Genomic DNA, 15838 nt, shown 5'->3' with positions numbered 1-15838 from the left:
CTTAACTAACAATATTACCAGAAAACACTCTTACAGTTAATAGGTTGAAATATCATTTTAAAAAATTTGTAACCTCATGGTGATTTAGAGAAGCTATGAAGTTTATGGCTGGCATTTGTTCTTCACCCCTTTTAAGAACAATGAGGCAGTCTAAGAAATCAAGAATAATTCAGAATCAGGCTTCTGTATGAGTGAGGCTCCTCACTTCATCTGTAAAGGGCAGAGTAGAAATGAAGCCCTGTATTTCAGAGAGGCAAACTCATCCTGTGGATTCGCTGTGGTCATGCAGAGGGAAGGAGAGACGAATCAGCTCAGGTGGCTCTGGACACTCAGTGGGACAGAGCCCAACCCTCTTCTCTGCGCCCACACCAGCGGCCACAGAGGAGGGACTCTGCTCTAACTCACGTTACAGGCTTCTGTAAACAGAGGGCGATAACTTCCCAAACAGGAATACCAGCTCAGGACAAAGTGAATCCTGTGGGCTTGATGTTATCTTAAAAAAGAATTCTACTCTCTAAGAGAACTGGAATCCACTCTAGAGTCTGGCTCCAGGGCGTTTTCTCTCCCCACTTGGATAAAGATATGTCTTACTTTACACATGTCATCAGGATGTAAGCAGTTTTGAAGGGGATAAGTTCATCGGATAACCTCAGTTGCATCAGAACCTGAGTCTTTGTGGGCTGCTCACCTCATCTGTAAAGGGCAGAGTAAACATGAAGCCCTGCATTTCAGAAAAGCAAACTCACTCTGTGGATTAGCTGTGGTCATGCAGAGGGACATAGAAACGAAACAGCTCAGGTGGGTCTGCTCACTCAGGTGGGACGGAGCCCAGCCCTCGTCTCTGTCCCCACACCAGCGGCCACAGAGGAGGGACTCTGCTCTAACTCAAATTATGTTTTCACAGGTTTTGTTGTACACCTTTGAAAAAAAAATTTTTTTTTTTAATTTTTTGACTGCACCTCAGCATGCAGAACTTCCCAGACTGGGATCAAACCCATACCCCCTACGGTGGAAGCATGGAAACCCAACCACTGGACCACCAGGAGAGTCCTCAAACTTCATAGTTAGTAGCACAAATTGGGCCAAAGAAACACGGCCTTGAGAAGGATGCGAGTGAGGAATCAAAAGTGCGCCAGTGTGATATTATTTTTACTCCCAAAAGACATGCTGATAAGGCTCTATAAATGGTTCTTCCCTTGGTAATCCCTAGTGAAGCACTTCAGGAATATAAGCCTGAACAGAATAAATTCAGGAATTCTTAAAAAATTACGCAGTTGAAGTTTTGCTGTGCCTACTTTCACATGCTTTTCACATGCTTTTTCACATGCTTTTTCACATGCTTTTCACATGCTTAGAAGCAAGGGGGTGGCTTTAAGTACTCATACTTTAAAAGCCCTCGAGAGGTATTTTTTTCAACCAAAGATTTTTATGCTTACTAAAATAAATTGACTTTCATAGTAGTTTCCACTTCAAATTTAGTTTTTCCAATTTTATATATTTATAAGTGATTGAAATATATGTGCAAACATAAATTATTTTGTCTAGCAAATAATTTGTCAATTACTTAAATATATGGGGAAACCATTTTTCTCTTGAAATGTCTGTTTGAATGAGAGGGAAAGGTGTATTTGAATTTAAACTTAAAACTGCAAGAGTGAATCTCCAGTGGAATGAGAAGTCTCATGTCTGTATTTTTTTTTTTTTTTTTTTTTTTGAGAACTGATTGGGTCTTTAAAACTGTTACAAAATGAAATGTCATTTTGGAGAAATTTCATTTGTGACAATGCGTTTATTTCCATTGTGTCTTATCTCAAATGAGAGTACGCCTCTAATCAGGCCCACCTTCTGGAAGCATTCCCCTCCCACAGTCACCCCTTCTAACCCTCCAATCTCAGAGCCTGAAGTCTGTCCAGGCTTCTGCCCCCCCTGTCTCCTGCCTCCCCTCCTCATGGTGTTCAGCCTACGTTGTTATCCACAGCAAGAATACTGGAATGAGTTGCCATGCCCTTCTCCAGGGGATCTTCTCGACCAGGGATCAAACCTAAGTTTCTTACATCTCTTGCATTGGCAGGCAGGCTCTCTATCACTACTGCCACCTGAGAAGCCCTAAAGACCAGAGTCAGTGCTTATATTTATAAGAGAAAATTGTTAAAGAAGTCAGAAAATGACTAAGACTCAAATTAAGATATTGATGTCTGGCTAATCAAAGGAAGCCATCTGTAGTTAAAGGAAAAAAAAAAATAGAAGCAATCTTTCTAACACCAACTCTAGGTGAAAATAGATTGGCTATGAAGAAAGAAAACATTTTGTCAAATTTTACTTGCCTATAACCTGAGACTATTGTATCTTTTTTAATTGTCATAAAATATACAAGGATAACTTTTAATGTGATCATAAAAGTCTTCTGTAAGAGTGCTGAAGAGATCTGAGGTAGGTAGGAAGTTGAATTTTGATTGATAAAGTACATTGTAGGATTTGAGAAAATAGGCAACTCTGGTGCTGCATTCTAAAAGTTGTAATGCCTGACAGCATATTATCCAAAAATTAGCTTTTATGCCTATTTTTAAAAACTTGCACATTTGTATTAAAGAGCAACATTTAACATAGTCTACAGACTGCCAGAAATGAGTCAAACTTGATAGTCGCAGAAAGATGTGGAGGTTCTTTTGCTTTTCTTCCTAAGCTGCATTGCTTTCATCATTCCCAGGCTCTTCTAGAAAGCATCACCCTGGAATGTAGTGGGCAGACTTTATAGAGTCATAGCGCTGCTGCTTTCCTGTGGACTATGAGGACATTTGTCAAGCCCCTTGCTTCGTTAAATTGGATGACATCACCGACTCGATGAACAGTTGTTTAACCAAGCTCTAGGAGTTGATGATGGACAGGGAGGCCTGGCGTGCTGCAGTCCCCGGGGTCACAAAGAGTAGGACATGACTGAGCAACTGAGCTGAACTTGCTTAGTTGTTCAAACTTTGCATTATTCAGAGGTTTCAGTCATTGCTGTGATACCTAGAAGACATTTTCAATTTTATTTTCATTAACTTCCTCTTTTCTACTTACCTCTAAGAAATTAACTTCTTAAAAGAGACAAACTTTTTTCCCTTTTGGCTTATGTATGAGTGAAGTAGGATTTGGGGGTCTGTAGTCAATAAACTATTTTCTTTCTCTCTGGTGTACATACCAGCAGAAGGTGACCAAATCCCTTTAAGAATGGATCACATTGAGAAAGTTACGCACCCTAATTTGTTATTTGCTAGTCCGAGAAAACCTGTATGGGGTGATAAACGTGTGGTAAAACTTAGGTAAGGAGGACCATGCCTGGCAAAGAATTTTCTATATATGGAAAGCACAGTCACAAAAAAACAAACTTAAGATGTCTCCAAAAGAAATTCTGCTTAGCAATTTTTTTTTTTTTTTTTAGCAGAAACCACTTTGGAATGCCAGTTTTAGGTAATGAGCCCAACCTCCAGATGAATAAAGAAAAATAATCTTCCATGAGTGGCCCTTCAGTTAGAAGTAACAGGTTTCTCACATACTTTGCTTCTCGTGACACAGGCATGAGTACTGTTTAAAATTAAGCATTTATGGGAATACCAGAAGCTACTTTTATGGAAAAGATGTCTCAAGTCATTGCGATTTTGCTTTCATATTAACATCAGTCATTCTCATTGGAGAACTGGAAGGCCAGCAACTTGCTGGCAGAATCCATGAATTACTTATTTTATTTGGAATACATAGGCTGGAGCTAAAGACACAGTAAGTGAATCAGAAGCTGTCTAGTTTGTTACAATTGACCCAAAGCTTTTAAGCCCACAGATCTATCATAGCTACCTCAGCAGAGAGGTGAACAAAGCAATCCAGGGTCGTAACTGTTCCTGCCACATCCACCTGAATTATCCAGTCAACAGCCCCAAACAGCCCTGTGGCTACAGTGGGAGGTGCCCCGCATTGCAAGGGAAGTTTTCCCAACAGAGGCTTCACCCGCCTCACCCCACCCCACCGGGCAGAGCAGCCAGCTGGGGGGGAGACTGGCAGGAACTGGACCTCGAAAGGCTTTCCTAGGTGGTTGAGGGTGCCACCATGTATGGAGAACAGGTGTGAAATCAAAGTCCCGCAGGAGGTCAGGGCTGGCCTTGCACTTTCTGCTCAAAAAGGTCAATCAAAGGGACACAGCCCTCCAACCTGGAGACTCCCCAAGAGAAATCCCCTGTGAAGTCAAATCTGGCTCATCTCTGAGCACCTTTACAGAACTGGTCCATTCTGTCTTCAAGGGTTGATAGAAACTAAGAACCAAAGTAGAGAACGCCTGCATCTCTCCTAACGTAGCTGAATTCATCAGCGCACCTCCCTCAAGGGGCCACGTGAGTCCAGGCTCAGTTAACTAACGTTTCTGTGGAACACTGACTGCAGAGGCTCCAGGGCTGCAGCCCAGAAGGAAGCAAGGTTAGCTTCCCCGTCAAGCAACAGCATCCTTCATTCCAGGCCTGCAACGCTTCTCTCTTCTGTGATGTTTTTCTCATTTTATTTCTTGCCTCAGAGAAGTTCATTCTTGTCTTAATGGATATTTTAAATATCTGTCTGATTTAACATACTTCAAAGTCTTTATGAAGAAGGTAAGATTTGCACATAAAATTAACTTTTGGGGGACCCCATTCTCATCACCATAGAATTATGAGTGGAAAATAAAAGATGGAAAACTAAGATATGATAAATTAAATGTACCAAAAGATTTATTAGTGTTTCAGGATGCATTAACAGAGTTTTCTTAACAGAAAGGTAATTTAACAGCAAGAAATTTATAGAGTTTACAGCACTACCACATTTCAGCAAACTGAGGACACTTGATAAATTGTTATGATTTGTTTTAAAAAATACATTAAATGCAATAATGTGCATAAAGTATTGCAGATGTAGTTAAGGACGTCAGCAGGAAAAGCTGTAACCTCCCTCCCCCTCTCTGCCCATCCATCTTCCGGGAAGCCACAGGCTGCTGCCGACCAGACTTGGCATGAGACCTCGAGGTCGCTGCTTTTCCCCCTACATCATAACCGATATCAAATGGTGCTAGACAAAAACAGACTCTGAACACCAGGAGAAATCGGTCAGCCTGTGTAAGAGATGGGTCCGGCGGTGCTCAGTGGGGTCCACACGGTGACGGTGCAGGTGCAAGTCTGATTTCACCTACTCGGCCACTGCAGCTGGATGTCCCGTGGCGTGTAGGAGCAGGTGGGCAGTGCGGGTGTGATGAGAGAGTCCTCCCGGTCCACGGCCCTCCCGCTGGCGACTGCGATCAGGTACCCAACCTGGAGCTGCCCGATCACATGCTCAAAGGCCCCCCCAACAAGTTCCTGCTGGTGGCTGCCCGGAGTTTCTACTGAACACCACCCCACCCCTGCACTGTCCCCCTTCCACCACCCAATACGCTCAAGAGTGAACTTTGCTTCTCAAGTTCTTCTTTCCTTGAACCAGCTCAGGTGGCAGGAGGAGGGGAGCTGGTCCCAGGGCAGCAGCTCCTCTGCGGCTGGCCTTTGACTGTGCTGCAATTCTTACTCCTAAAACACTGATTTCAAATGGTGCTAGATACAAAGATGGAAAAATCTAAGCCACCATGTGAAACCAGCTTCCAGAAGAGGATTCTCACTGAAGAAAGGAGGCAGATGCGATCGGAAGACCCAGCCTTTGCCTGAGATGTCTTATTGCAGTTGTACTTGTGATGATGTTATAGCCACGCTTTCCGGGAAACAAACTCACTCAGAAGGGCAATGCAGACAGTGGAGTGCAGTTTATTACAGCTGCGGGCCCAAGGCAGAGTCTCCTCTTAGCCAAGGACCCCAACCAGCATTTGTGAAAATCTTTTATACCCCATGTGTACATGTCCACACCCACCACCCCAAATTCCTTGAGTTTTACAAAGGAAGGGTAAATACAATCACAGTAACCCCATCATCCATGTGTTATGTGTTCAATCAGTTAATAATCAATAAGCCTGCGGTTACATTCCAACCAGTTAATAACCGATAAGCCTATGGTTACATTCCGATAGATAATGTCCGGAGGCAGGGCTGATTAGAGTATATTTTCTCTTAGGCGATGAGTAACCTGGATAGGATCTTCAAGGTTCTCCTGTCGGGAGGGGGTCTTATCCTTCCATTGTCATTCCCATAGGCACTGAGCAGAGGGTTCAGAGTCCATTGGAGAAGCAGCCAAGCATGATCCGCACAGACAGGCCTAAGGTGGGGTCCAGGCCCTATGAATTCTTTCTTTAATGGGACATAATATAAGGGTCCATTCGAATGGCACAGAGAAGAGTTACAAAGTGATGCTCAACGAACGTGAAAGTCAAAGCTGATAATTTATCATCACAAAACAAAAGTCATGAATTCCACACTAGTTTATTTAGTTCCATAACCAGTCCCTACATAATATATGACAAAATAAAATAGCCAAAGCTGTTATTAAACTGTGTTAATAGTTAAACTAGTATTTCTCTGCTTTGTAAAATATTTCACAGTATGCAAAGCATTTTCCGATATTATCTCGGTTCTTCAGGGAACAAGCAGCCTATTTTCCTGAGAGGATCTAGCCACTACACAAAGGCAAGTGTCTCCTCAGCCAGGAGTCCAACTCTTCCAAGTGTCCTAGGCAGGAAAGGCACGGGCCCCTCCACTGCAGCCACAGGCGAGTGGTCAGGACATTCAAAGAAGACCCCGATAACTGCCAATCTTATCTATCTCTAGTGTGACAGAAAAAAAGTTAGTGTTCTGTAACTGCGTTAAGTAGATGATCCTCCAATACAAGAACGGAGTTTTGCTTTGTCCTGTTTTCAAATTCTGCCTGAAAATAAGATTCCCAAACGGTGTTCAAGTGAGATTCTCCATCTTCTGGTTGTACTGTTGTTTTTGGTTGTTTGAAGCTAAGAAAATATATGACTGTACTTCCTCTGATACCAAGAAAAAGAAGAGACACAAAATTTTTATCTCCCGATTCCCTATCAATTACTCAGGACTCTAGATAAAGCCTTATGTTTTTTATGTCTCCTGGAAATAACATTACGTGCTGTTCTAGGGACAAGAAGGAAATAAAATGCGAACACCAAGTTGTTCTCTTCAATTCTGACAACAGTCTGGCGAGGCAGGGATTATTCCCGTTTTTGCAGGAGAAGAAACGGATCCTCACTGTAGTTCAAAAACCTGTCCGCAATCACATGACTAGCGAATTACGTCGGTCCCGGGTCTGACTCCAAAGTCCGTGTTCCTGCCCCTCTGCCCTCTGTTGCCTGCTTTGTAGTCTATTGTCTTCTTCTCTTCTTGAACTTAATTATGAGCTAGACTCAGGGTGGGGAGCAGTCCCAGGCAACACCTCTGCACGGAAGCGGGGGTGTTACTGACTACAACACATTACACTTGGGTGGAGATGGGAGCATGCCTAGTCCTGCAAGGGACCGGGTGCTTCGATACTTGCTCTGTTTTCCGGCACACTGGTGCCTCCGTGGTCTCCCCTGCAGGGCTGCGGGAGCGGGAAGATGCCGGGGGTGAACTGCCCTGCAGCATCTGTGCTGGACACCCGAGCAATTCTGATACCAGCTCTAGACTCTGCACCCCATGGGAGGAGAAAGCACTTCTTTAGTCAGGGATGACTTTTGTTGGGAGACGCAGTACAGTCTTTCTCAAAGTGTGCTCTGATCCTAGGGTTGTATAGTGTTTTCTCAAAGGGGTCCATTCTGTGGAACAATCAGAAGTATACAGGCCTCTCAGTATGTTACACTCCAAGCTGAATCTTAAATACAAAAAGGTTTTGAATTCTACACTTAGTCCTGAATTCTGCTTGTTTCATAAGAAAAGTGAGAGTGAAAGTCGCTCAGTTGTGTCCAGCTCTTTGCAACCCCATGGACTGTGCAGTCCATAGAATTCTTCAGGCCAGGATAATGGAGTGGGGAGCCTTTCCCTTCTCCAGGAGATCTTCCAGACCCAGGAATTGAACCAGGGTTTCCTGCATTGCAGGCGGATTCTTTACCAGCTGAGCTACAAGGGAAGAAAATCATGTACAAAACCTCCAAAACTTTATTGTGACATGGTATAAATATGCACAGATGCCCAGCTCGAATTAGCCATCAAAAATTCTTGTAATGAAGCGTGAGTTGGGAGCACTGTCTTTGGAATGGGAGTTCCAGAACACCAATGCCAACCGCTGATCCAGTCGTAGATATGGAAACCAGACTAACATCATCTGTACTTCAAAAACTAAGCAAGAGGACTTCTGGGTTGAGACAGTAGCTTGAGCATAAAGCATATGACCAAGGAATAGAAAATGAAGGAGCAGTCTATAGCTGTATAATAAGCTACAGGAGGACACCAGGCTCCTGCTGAAGGTAGTACGTGAGAAAGCTAGCAAGATATTCACTGGATAAAAAGAGCAGCCTGCCAAATAAATGAAAGGAAGAATGCTGGTTAAACCATGCAAACATCTTTGAGATCAGTGGGTACAGAGCTGACTAGAGACCCTGGAGCAGGACTTGGGAGGGTAATCATAAATGTTCCAGCACCTCTGTGGAATATAAGTGTGAAAGTGCACGCAGTGGGGGCCTCCTCGGAGGTCCTGCTCCTAACTTTTCCTGAGACCAGCAACCGTGCTCGGAGCCATTACTGCAACTTAGAAAGAGCAATTAAAGTATGTGTATTAATTTGCAGCTGTTGCAAATCAATTCAGAGGTAAAACTATATCAAAACTTCCTGCGAAAACTCCCGTTAGTCATGGGTCTTATCTTATTCTACCCAAGTTATTGTAGCTGTGATTGGGCAAGTTTAAACTAATATAAATCAATATCAGCCCCTTCTCATTTTTCCTGAGCCTGGGAGGTTGCCACATTATCTTATCACCAATCCCTTCTCACCTCCCATTGTGAATAAGCCTTTAGGCTTAGTGGCTCTGGCGCAAACAAGACATTATCAAATGTTAAGGAAGATTCTGCAATTGAAAATAAGAGAGACTAATCCAAGAAATCTGAAACAGAACACCCTCTACAAATCAATGTACTAAAATACGCAAGGGAACAAGAAGTCCAAAACAGAATATTAGAAATTGCTCATGTTTTTGTAACACAAAATTCATGAAATGATAGGAGGCATTTGTAAGATTTAATGACTTGACGTCAAAAATTTTACATATGAATAAAACATGAGGAAGTCTAAAAAGCAGCAATAATGAGATTGAATCCAGAAAAAGACACACCAAAGAGATCACGAGAAAATAGTCTTAAATTCTCCATAATTAACTGTGGTGCTGTGCTTAGCTGCTCAGTCGTGTCCGACTCTTTGTGATCCTATGGACTCGCCAGGCTCCTCAGTCCATGGAATTCTCCAGGCAAGAATACTGGAGTGGGTGGTCTATCCCTTCTCCAGGGGACCTTCCTGATCCAGGAATCAAACTGGGACCTCCTGTATTGGAGGCGGACTCTTTTCCAGCTGAACCACCAGGGAAGCCCCAGTTAACTACGGACCACACGGTAAATTATGCATACACTCAGACACTTGAGCTCACATGTGTGTACACACATCTAGATATGAGGAAATAAAAGAAAGCAGGAAGAGGTGAAGTACGAATTAGGAAATAAATATGATTAATTTCCCAGATCAAGAGGAGAAAGACTCCATTAGTTGACTCATTAAGGCTCACTAAACAAATGCCAGTTTAATGACAAGTGACCCTGCCCTATATGGAGAAAACTGATAAAATTCATATATTGAAAAAATACTGTAACTATCTAGAGATAAAGTAAACAGAAAAAAAGAAAGTTCGTATTAGTATCAAGCGTGTCTTTCAGAAATTAGTGTTTTGAGAGAAAATGTGGCATAAAATTTCTGTACTCATCCAAGCTATCATGTATCTACAAGGCACAGATAAATAGTCTTACATAAGCCAGAACCCAAAACACACACCAATTATTAATAGATATTGTTCTCATGAAAAGAAAAATTCTCACAAACTCATGGGAAATTTTAAGGAAGAAATCAGCAAAATAGTAATGAGGCACAAGCTAGTTAAATAGTGTAATCAAAATTTTTTTAAATATGGATCTGAAGCTAGACTTAACAGTATGGCAAATCTTGAAAGAGAACTCATGGACAATGAAAAGACAAATAATAAACTTGATATAAAATAATAGATTTTGTCAATACAACTAGGAAGTTGAGGATGAAGTAAAGGAAAAAAACTATACTTAACTTGTAATATATATGGAATAAGTAAAATAAGAAATACCTATTCTTGACATGATAAAGAGAAAATGATATTCAACACTAATATAAAATGGAAAACTGCAACTTTAAAACACAAAGACAATAAAAGCAGCAAAACCACTGGGTCCACATAACAAAAGAGGAACGAGGAAAGGTAGAATGGGGAAGCTTTCTATATTTCTTGCAGGAAACAGCATCAGCAGACCAAGAGCAAAGTGGGTCTTCTATCGTGCTGAGTTCAGTCCTTGGAACTGTTAAATAAATAAAAAGGAAAGAACTCTACAAGCAAGATCAAACACATAAACATATCAGGTATGCAAGTACATGTAAATGGCTCACATTTTCCTTTTGAAGGATTATGCTTTCTAAATATACCAAATAAAAAACTTCAAATTGCATGATATTTGAAGACACATTCCTAAACTAAAATGACATAGGAAAATTCCATTTATAATACTATCACAAAGAATAACAATCTAGAAATATATTTGACCGAGGAAACACAGACATACACTGAAAACTATAAATTATCATTGAAAGAAATTAAAGAGGGACATAAACAGAAAAACATCCATATTCAGGGATTGGAAGACTTAATACTTTTAAGATGAAAACACTGCCTATATATAATATTCAGCCTTGATGTACTCCTTTCCCAATTTTGAACTGGTCCATTATTTCATGTCTGGTTCTAACTGTTGCTTCTTGACTTGTATACAGGTTTCTCAGGATACAGGTAAGGTGGTCTCATAGATTTCCATCTCATTAAGAATTTTCTGCAGTTTTTATATGACCCAGCAATCCCACTCCTGGGCATACACACCAAGGAAACCAGATCTGAAAGAGACACGTGCACCCCAATGTTCATCACAGCACTGTTTATAATAGCCAGGACATGGAAGCAACATAGATGCCCATCAGCAGACAAATGGATAAGGAAGCTATGGTACATATACACAATGGAATATTACTCAGCCATTAAAAAGAATTCATTTGAATCAGTTCTAATGAGATGGATGAAACTGGAGCCCATTATACAGAGTGAAGTAAGCCAAAAAGATAAAGACCAATACAGTATACTAACACATTTATATAGAATTTAAAAAGATGGTAACGATAAACCTATATGCAAAACAGTAAAAGAAACACAGATGTACAGAACAGACTTTCGGACTCTGTGGGAGAAGGCGAGGGTGGGATGTTCAGAGAGAATAGCATTGAAACAAGTATACTATCAAGGGTGAAACAGATCACCAGCCCTGGTTGGATGCGTGAGACAAGTGCTCGGGGCTGGTGCACTGGGAAGACCCAGAGGGATGGGATGGAGAGGGAGGTGGGAGGGGGGATCGGGATGGGGAACACATGTAAATTCATGGCTGATTCATGTCAATGTATGGCAAAAAACACTACAATATTGTAAAGTAATTAGCCTCCAACGAATAAAAATAAATGAAAAAAATAAATAAATAAAAGAATTTTCCACAGTTTTTTGTGATCCACACAGTCAAAGGCTTTAGCTTAGTCAATGAAACAGAAGTAGATGTTTTTCTGGGATTCCTTGCTTTTTCTATGATCCAGTGGCTGGTAGTAATTTGATCTCTGCTTCCTCTGCCTTTTCTAAATCCAGCAGCTCGATTCACGTACTCCTGAAGCCTAGCTTGAAAGATTTTGAGCATTATCTTGCTAGTATATGAAATGGGTGTAATTGTATGGTAGTTAGAACATTCTTTGGCATTACACTACTTCGAGACTGGAAAGAAAACTGACATTTTCCAGTCTTGTGGCCACTGCTGTCTTTTCCAAATTTGCTGGCATATTGAGTGCAGCACTTTAACAGCATTATCTTTTAAGATTTGAAATAGCTCACCTGAAATTCCATCACCTCCACTAGTTTTGTTCGTAGTGATGCTTTCTAAGGCCCATTTGACTTCACATTTCAGAACGTCTGACTCTAAGTGAGTAATCACATCATCATGGTTATCCAGGTCCTTAAGATCTTTTTTATATAGTTCTTGTGATTTCTTGCTATTTCTTAATCTCTTTTGCCTCTGTTAAGTCCCTGCAGTTTCTGTCCTTTATTGTGCCCATCTTTGCATGAAATATTCCCTTGGTATCTCCAATTTTCTTGAAGAGATCTTTCGTCTTTCCCATTCAATTGTTTTCCTCTGTTTCTTTGACATTGTTCACTTAAGAAGGCTTTCTTATCTATCCTTGCTATTCTGGAACTCTCCATTCAGTTGGGTATATCTTTCCTTTTCTCCTTTGCCTTTTGTCTCTCTTCTTTTCTCAGCTATTTGTGGGCCTCCTCAGATGACTACTTTGCCTTCTTGTATTTCTTTTTCTTTGCAATGGTTTTGGTCACTGCATCCTGTACAATGTCATGAACATCCGTCCATAGTTCTTCAGGCACTCTGTCTATCAGATCTAATCCCTTGAATCTATTTGCCACTTCCACTGTATAATCATAAGGAATTTGATTTAGGTCATACCTGAATGGTCTAGTGGTTTCTCCCTTTCTTCAATTTAAGTCTGAATTTGGCAATAAGAAGTTCATAATCTGAGCCACAGTCAGCTCCCAGTCTTGTTTTTGCTGACTATATAGAGCTTCTCCATCTTTGGCTGCAAAGAATATAATCAATATAATAAAAAAAACAATCAAAGAATATAATCTATCAATATAATCAATCAAAGAATATAATCAATTTCGGTATTGACTATCTGGTGATGTCCATGTGTAGAGTCGTCTCTCGTGTTGTTGGAAAAGGGTGTTTGCTATGACTAGTGTGTTTTCTTGACAAAACTCTGTTGGCCTTTGTCCTGCTTCATTTTGTATTCCAAGGCCAACTTGCCTGTTACTCCAAGTATCTCTTGACTTCCTACATCTGCATTCCAATCCCCTACAATGTAAAGAACTTTTTTTCTTTTTCAGTGTTAGTTCTAGAAGGTCTTGTAGGTCTTCATAGAGCTGTTCAACTTCAGCTTCTTTGGCATTAGTGGTTGGGGCATAGACTTGGATTACTGTGACATTGAATGGTTTGCCTTGGAAATGGGTCAAGATCATTCTGTCATCTTTGAGACTGCACTCAAGTACAGCATTTCAGACTCTTTTGCTGACTATGAGGGCTATTTCATTTCTTCTAAGGGATTCTTGCCCACACAGTAGATAGAATGGTCATCTAAATTAAATATGCCCCTTCCCATCCATTTTTGTTCAGTTTCTTAAAATGTCAGTGCTCACTCTTGCCATCTCCTGCTTGACCAAAATAGTGATCAGAGTTAATTGGAGATATTAGTTGGTGTCTAGTAAAAAGGTAAATATTCATAAATTAGTTACATTCTTTATCTGAGTAACTACCAAGTGAATATAGTGGGGAAAAGTACCATTCACAATAGCAACAAGTCATCTAGAAACAAATTAGAACATTTAAACAGTTTGGGAGGGATACAAAAAATGCTTGAAAAAATAAATAATGAAATTTCTATTTAAAAGAGGATTTAATATTGTGGAGACGTTAATTATCTCTGAATTTTTCTTTAAAAGATGATTTAATACTGTGGAGATGTTAAGTATCTCTGAATTAGAGGGCAAATTCAATGTAATCTCAATCAGAGTTTCAATGACATTCTTTTTTTAATTTAATGAAATAATTATAAATGTTGTGAGACTGATCAACAGAATTTACTGAAATAGTAAAAGAAGGGTGTTCAGCTCCAGAACCAAATATAAGTGATATTAAAAATTATTTAAAAGAATTTAAAAAAATAATTGATATGATGCAGGGATAAAGACATAGATCCATAAACTAAACACAGAGCCCTTGAAATAGCACAAGTTTTTGTAAGAATTTGACGGTAATTAACATGGTGTTTCAAGACATGGAAAACTGGAATTATTAAAAAGGCAACTATCTGAATATATAAGTTAGATTCCTGCCTCATGTCATTCACCACAGCAAAGCCCATATGGATTAAATATTAAATGTTAAAAAGAAAACTATAACAGAAATACATGGAAATATAGGCAAATATCTTTCTGATATGAGGGGTCTAGAGGTGTATCTTAAAGGAAAATTCTACTACAGACAAGATTTTTAAAAATGGATACAAAATAAAACTTTGTACATAGAAAAATAATTTAAGGTAATAGACAAATGGGAGAATTAAAAAACCTCCAAGTATAAAATTTTAACAAATTAAAAGCAAATAATTTATAGAAGGAAAGTTGAAGTAGTAAAAAAAATATGGAAAAGGTTTAGCTCCACTTGTAACATGAGAAATAATGCACTTTAGAAATGGAATAACTTATTTGCCTAACAGATTGGGAAACTGACAAAAACTAGTAGTGATAAAGGCTCAGAAAAAGAGGCACTGCTTTGACTTACTAGCAATTGTGGTCAAAACTTTGTGGAGGGTAGTTTGGAAATAGGTACCTAAAATCTTAAAACAAGGCATAGCCTTTCCCTCAAATCTATAATTCTCTCTTCAGCTCAGTTCAGTCACTCATTTGTGTCTGACTCTGCGACCCCATGGACTGCAGCATGCCAGGCTTCCCTGTCCATCACCAACTCCTGGATCTTGCTCAAACTCATGTCCATCGAGTCAGGGAGCCCATCCAACCTTCTCTCTTAGGTAACCCTTAAGATCTGAATCCTCAAACTTCTTTGAAGTCAGTAAAGTTTCCACCTCATTTCTTTTTATATCTACAAGAGTGTGTGTTGTGGTGCTCATTCTAATGATCAAAATAAAAAAGTAGTTCATTTCTAAGAATAGGTAATTACATAACTAGATGACGGACCATCCAAGCAATAACAGTAAACCACCACTACAGATGATGTTGTGGAGTAATATGTAACAATGAGAAAACATTTCACAATATAGTTAATGAAGGTAAAGAAAGTTATTAGACTGTATAAGGTATGAGTTCAAACATTTTGGCTTAAATGATAACTATACATAAAGGTTTAAAGAAACTAAAATTATACTCATCATTTTTAGGAAAGGAATTGCATCTGTTTAGAAAATACTCAAAGAAAAAGAGGAGAATAAATATGGGGGGACAATTCTGTGAAAGATACATATAAGATTTTTATTATTCCAGAGAAGGAGGCTTAGGAAAAGAGAAGCCAAAAAGATGGATAGAGGTGCTGTCCAAGTGAATCTCCTCCAAATCCCCAATAAACAGAATAAAGTCATAACATAATTGAATTTGAGTCACTTTTTTACAAAAGTTCACAGAGGCTTTGGCTTTGCAAGTAAACATTGCAGGTAGAACCATTAGCCAGCAGGTATGAAACAGAGGTAAAGAAACAGAGAAAACACAAGAAAGTAACCCCTAAGGCATCTGAGAACTCGTGTTTGGGGCAGGGGTGGTAAGGGCAGGTGGGAGTCTTTACAGAGGTGGTATCGCTGCTTGTGTCCAATTTAACCAGTTCTTGCTGTAAAGGTAGCTGAGCCCAGTTGTTATCTGGGTTAATGTGTATTTTCAGATAAACAGGCTAGAAGAAGTCACAGCAAAATGTTAACTATACTGAGTGGTAGAATTATGGATAGTGGTTTATTCGATCTTTGGGTTATTCATGACTTCCAAAATGTCTACAATGAAT

General features: G+C 39.9%; 1 long non-coding RNA gene across 1 annotated transcript in view; it reads left to right on the top strand.

Annotated features, from left to right (window-relative positions):
* The first annotated feature begins 236 nt into the window (after positions 1 to 236).
* The window catches only part of LOC136168624 (uncharacterized), an 83055-nt gene continuing 67453 nt past the window's right edge, over positions 237 to 15838 (top strand). The window contains exon 1 of the long non-coding RNA XR_010663331.1: positions 237 to 315. This is a non-coding gene — a long non-coding RNA (uncharacterized lncRNA). The remainder of the gene's footprint in view (positions 316 to 15838) is intronic.

Source organism: Muntiacus reevesi, chromosome 5 (assembly GCF_963930625.1).
Source record: "Muntiacus reevesi chromosome 5, mMunRee1.1, whole genome shotgun sequence".
NCBI lineage: Eukaryota > Metazoa > Chordata > Mammalia > Artiodactyla > Cervidae > Muntiacus > Muntiacus reevesi.
The sequence above is the reverse complement of the archived record's forward strand: the minus strand, read 5'-3'. Positions and strand labels throughout refer to the sequence as shown.